Here is a 6087-nt window from a genome sequence, read left to right as displayed (position 1 = left end):
CCATTATATTCGTGGAAGGAGCACGTACAGATCGGGTTATTATTGCACCTGTAATCCAGCTGTCGATCATCAACAACAAAGCCATCCCATGGAACTATGAACGGGTGACTGTAATGTACAAGGGCAAAGAAATCAAGGAAGAAGTGTGTGAGGTGAAAGGCTTGACTCGTTCGGGAAGATGTTTTACTCCCGAAGAGCTGAGAAAAACTAAAAACAATCCAATGCCAACAAAGAGAGCTGTGACGGAAGAAGAGGCGGAGGAGTTTTTAAGAAAAATGAAACTCCATGATTATTCTGTTGTGGATCAATTAAAGAAGACCCCCGCTCAAATTTCATTGTTGTCATTACTGATCCATTCAGAGGAACACCGGCTGGCGTTGATGAAAATCCTGAATGAAGCTCATGTTCCTGAAAAGATCTCTGTAAATCATTTGGGCAAAATAGCCAACAGAATCTTTGAGACAAACAGAATTACGTTTGCTGATGATGAATTACCTGTGGAAGGTACCGAGCAGAACAGAGTTCTTTACCTCACCGTAAAATGTGAAAACTCCATAGTAACCCGGGTATTGGTTGACAATGGGTCCAGTGCAAACATATGCCCTCTCTCCACTTTAAACAAATTAAAAATTAAAAAGGAGAGGATCCAAAAGAATAGTATCTGCGTACGAGGATTTGACGGTGGAAGCAGAGATTCATTTGGCGACATAGTATTGGAACTAACTATAGGGCCAGTTGAATTCACAATGGAATTCCAAGTGTTGGACATAACTGTTTCTTACAACTTGTTGTTGGGTCGACCATGGATCCACGCTGCTAAAGTAGTCCCGTCAACACTACATCAGGCTGTCAAGTTTGAATGGGATCATCAAGAAATAGTCGTGCATGGAGAAGAAAGTTCAAATGCTCACAACAGCACCATTGTACCGGTCGAGGGAACAGAAATTGACCAAGGACCATGGGTATACCAAGTGTCCGACACGGTGTCGGTAGAGTAAATTCCAGAAGGGAAATACCTTCCGAATCCAAAGATATCCTCTGCATCAGTCATGGTAGCTTATGAAATGTTAAAGAATGGCTTTATACCCGGCAAAGGTCTGGGTTTATCTTTGCAAGGAATTTTACAACCAGTATCTCTCCCCGAGAACTGGGGAACATTCGGTTTAGGGTTCATACCTACCGCCAATGACGTGATAAGGGCCAGGAAGTTGAAACACCAAGCATGGGTTCTTCCAAAACCAATACCACATATGTCAAAGTCTTTTGTCAAGACCGGCACTAAAAACCGCCCGATAACAACAATTCCTAAATCCCAGGTCAATTCTGAGAAGGAATTAATTGAAAGGTTCAAGAAATTGTTTAGTGATGTGAATATGTTGGAAGGCGGAGAAGGGTGTAGCAACGCAGAAGTTCAATTAGTTGGGCCAGAAACAAAGCTCAATAATTGGAAAGCCACTCCTCTCCCAATTCGAAAGGAGTCTTGGTAGTTTATTTTGATTTTCTTTCAGTTTGTTTGGGTTATTTCAAGGTTGTAATCCCAAAGTTTATCTTACAGTTGGTTTGAAGTGTGCAAAACCTTGTTATCTTTCATTATCCAATAAAAAGCAGTTTCCTTTTTATTATCATTCCTAATAGCTTTCTTTTCTTTTTCTTCTTTTCTGTACAGTTCCTTTTACGCTGGCTCTAGTGATATGGCATGCATGAGGAATCTTCAGCCCAGTCTTAAAAATCAATCTGGTTCCGAAATATTAATTCAAGAAATATATTGTGATTATGAATCAGAATACGATGAAGATGAGGTTTTTGAAGAGATTAGTAAAGAGTTAATTCACTTTGAGGAAAAAATCAAACCTAACTTGAGTGATACCGAGGACGTCAATATAGGGGACACGAGTAATGTCCGGGAAACTAAAATAAGTGTCCATCTCGAACCAAAGATCCGAGAGGAGTTAATTAAAGCACTCATAGAATTCAAAGATGTTTTTGCATGGTCGTATGACGACATGCCGGGCTTGAGCACTGATTTAGTGGTCCACAAATTGCCCACCGATCCAACAATACCTCCTGTCAAGTAGAGGCTGAGAAAATTCAAGCCTGACATGAGTGTGAGAATTAAGGAAGAAATCACCAAACAATTGGAAGCAAAGGTCATTCGAGTTACTCGATATCCTGTTTGGTTGGCTAATATCGTTCCTGTACCAAAGAAAGACGGCAAAATTAGAGTATGCGTCGACTATCGCAATCTCAACAAAGCAAGTCCAAAGGATAATTTCCCATTACCCAATATCCATATTTTGATCGACAATTGTGCCAAGCATGATATAGGGTCTTTCGTGGATTGTTATGCCGGATATCATCAAATTCTAATGGATGAAGAAGATGCAGAAAAGACGGCATTCATCACACCATGGGGAACTTATTGCTACCGGGTAATGCCATTCGGTTTAAAGAACGCCGGAGCAACCTATATGAGAGCAATGACCACAGTGTTTCATGATATGATACACAAGGAGATTGAGGTATACGTGGATGATGTGATCATAAAATCAAAGCATCACACCGACCACGTTAGGGATTTGAGGAAGTTCTTCTTAAGACTTCGCAGGTACAACCTCAAGCTTAACCCTGCCAAGTGTGCATTTGGAGTTCCATCTGGAAAGTTGTTGGGATTCATAGTCAGTCGACGAGGCATCGAGCTAGACCCATCAAAAATCAAATCCATCCAAGAATTGCCACCTCCCAGGAACAAAACTGAAGTAATGAGTTTGTTGGGAAGATTGAATTATATCAGCAGGTTTATTGCTCAGCTCACAACAACCTGTGAGCCAATTTTCAAATTGTTGAAAAAGGATGCTGCGGTCAAATGGACCGATGAGTGTCAAGAAGCGTTCGATAAGATAAAAGGGTACTTGTCAAAACCACCCGTGTTGGTCCCACCAGAGCCAGGAAGACCTTTGATTCTTTACTTGATGGTTTTGGAAAATTCATTTGGTTGTGTATTGGAGCAATATGACCTCACTGGCAGAAAAGAACAGGCTATCTACTACCTTAGCAAGAAGTTCACAGCTTATGAGGTTAAGTATACTCATCTGGAAAAGACATGTTGCGCCCTAACATGGGTAGCTCAAAAATTGAAACACTATTTGTCATCCTACACTACTTACCTCATTTCTCGGTTGGATCCATTGAAATACATTTTTCAAAAGCCTATGCCAACGGGAAGACTTTCAAAGTGGCAGATATTGCTCACAGAATTCGACATCATCTAAGTGACTCGAACTGCAATGAAGGCTCAAGCACTGGCCGATCATTTAGCCGAAAACCCGGTCGATGAGGAATATGAGCCATTGAAGACTTATTTTCCTGATGAAGAAACAATGCATATCGACGAGGTGGAGCAAATTGAAAAGTTTGGCTGGAAACTTTTCTTTGATGGAGCCGCTAACATGAAAGGAGTTGCGATAGGAGCTGTAATCATTTCTGAAACAGGGTATCACTATCCTGTTACGGCTCAATTGCGATTTTATTGCACCAATAATATGGCTGAATATGAAGCTTGCATTTTTGGGTTTAAGGCTAGCCGCAGACATGGGTATCCGAGAAATCTTAGTCATGAGAGATTCAGATCTTTTGGTACATCAAGTTCAAGGAAAATGGGAAACCCGAGACTTGAAGCTCATACCATACCGACAATGTCTACATGATCTTTGTCAACGGTTTCAATCAGTGGAATTCCAACATATTCCAAGAATCCATAATGAGGTGGCCGATGCATTGGCTACCCTGGCATCAATGTTGCACCATCCAGACAAAGCTTATGTAGATCCAATACATATTCAAGTCCACGATCAACACGCTTATTGCAATATGGTTGAAGAAGAATTTGATGGTGAACCATGGTTCCACGACATCAAGGAGTATATCAGGATGGGGATATATCCCGCACAAGCCACAGGAGATCAAAAGAGGATCATTAGGCGATTAGCAAATGGATTCTTCTTAAGCGGAGGAGTTTTGTATAAAAGAACACCAGATCTTGGATTATTAAGATGCATAGATGCCAGACAAGCTACAGTTGTCATGTCTGAAGTACATTCAGGAGTTTGCGGACCCCACATGAGTGGATATGTGTTGGCAAAGAAAATCCTCCGAGCTGGTTACTATTGGCTTACCATGGAGCGAGATTGTATCAGTTTTGTGCGCAAGTGTCATCAATGCCAAATAAACGGAGATTTGATTCATTCTCCACCATCCGAGTTGCACACAATGTCGGCACCATGGCCCTTCGTTGCCTGGGGCATGGATGTGATTGGACCAATTGAGCCGGCAGCATCTAATGGACACAGGTTCATTCTGGTAGCTATTGATTATTTTACCAAATGGGTTGAGGCCAAGACATTCAAATCAGTGACCAAGAAAGTTGTGGTCGATTTTGTCCACTCAAATATCATATGTCGATTCGGAATCCCGAAGGTGATCATCACAGATAACGGTGCTAATCTTAATAGCAACCTAATGAAGGAAGTATGTCAACAGTTTAAGATTACACATCGTAACTCTACCCCATATCGGCCCAAGGCGAATGGAGCAGTACAAGCAGCCAACAAAAACATAAAGAAGATACTTCGGAAAATGATAGAAGGATCAAAACAATGGCATGAAAAATTATCATTTGCATTATTGGGATACCGCACTACTGTTCGCACTTCAGTAGGAGCAACTCCTTATTTGTTGGTATATGGCACTGAAGCAGTAATTCCTGCAGAAGTTGAGATTCCTTCCCTTCGGATCATCGCCGAAGCAAAGATTGATGATGATGAATGGGTCAAAACCCGTCTGGAACAGTTAAACTTGATTGATGAAAAACGATTGACCGCAGTATGCCATGGTCAATTATATCAAAGAAGAATAGCAAGAGCATACAACAAAAAGGTGCGTCCCCGGAAGTTTGAAGTAGGTCAGCATGTGCTGAAACGTATTCTTCCACATCAGGTCGAGGCAAAAGGCAAATTTGCCCCGAATTGGCAAGGACCATTCATTGTGACCAGAGTATTATCGAATGGTGCACTATGTTTAACAGATATTGAAGGCAAATGCATAGATATGGCGATCAATTCTGACGCGGTAAAGAGATATTATGCATAAATTTTTGAATGTTTGTATTTAGCACTATTTCGAAGATTGAAATGACAAAGGCAATTTATTCTGCTATCCAAACACTATACCATTTGCTTCCCCTTTGAGCCATACTTGTTTCTTTCCTACCCTCTCTTGGAATCAATTAAAAAATAAAAAATAAAAAAATCACTATTATTTAGTGAACTACATTTGACCTGATTTCTCAAAGAAGGATACGTAGGCGCCTCACGGCTCGGTCATAGGGTGCACAACATGCACAATGTGCACGAAAAGAAACATCAAGCGACCCCAATCAAGAAACTGGGGCAGAAATTGTATTGGAAATAAGAAAAGATTCCAAGAGTTGTAATTTTAAAACCCATACCAAAGCTATTTAGCTTTTAATACCTTTTTCCATTTCTAACCCCATACCAAAATGACCTTTCGATCAATCTTAGAAAAAATGCTGAGGCAAGCAAATAAAGTGGTTCATAACACTCTGGTACAAACAAGAAAAGAAGGTAAAAATGAGAGAGTCTTATAGGTGAAAACCCACACGGGCACCATAAGGCGACGGAAGTTGAGAGAAAGGTAAAATGAGAGAGTCTTATTGATGAAAACCTTTGTAGGCATCATAAGGCGAAAAAGAAGTGAAGAAGTGAAAAATGAGGAAAATTTATCGATGAAAACTCTTTGAGATATTAAAAGTCCAACAGGCCTGTGAAATGAAAAATGAAGTTGGATTACGGAAATTTTGGGGGAAAACCAAAATGAGACAATTGAAAGGAGATTGATTAAAAGACTGAGTTGATTAATACGAAATGCATACCCTGATCATTGGTGCCGGTAACTCCAATCAGATAAGTTTTTATTCTTTCTCCAACAGTCATCCAAACCTGGATTTTTCTTTTCGTTCTATAAATGTCGAAATCAGCGTATTTCGTCACTAATAATCTTACTTTTCTAAAA

The sequence above is a fragment of the Nicotiana tabacum genome, chromosome 8 (assembly GCF_000715075.1).
Source record: "Nicotiana tabacum cultivar K326 chromosome 8, ASM71507v2, whole genome shotgun sequence".
In the NCBI taxonomy this organism is placed as follows: domain Eukaryota; kingdom Viridiplantae; phylum Streptophyta; class Magnoliopsida; order Solanales; family Solanaceae; genus Nicotiana; species Nicotiana tabacum.
The sequence above is the reverse complement of the archived record's forward strand: the minus strand, read 5'-3'. Positions refer to the sequence as shown.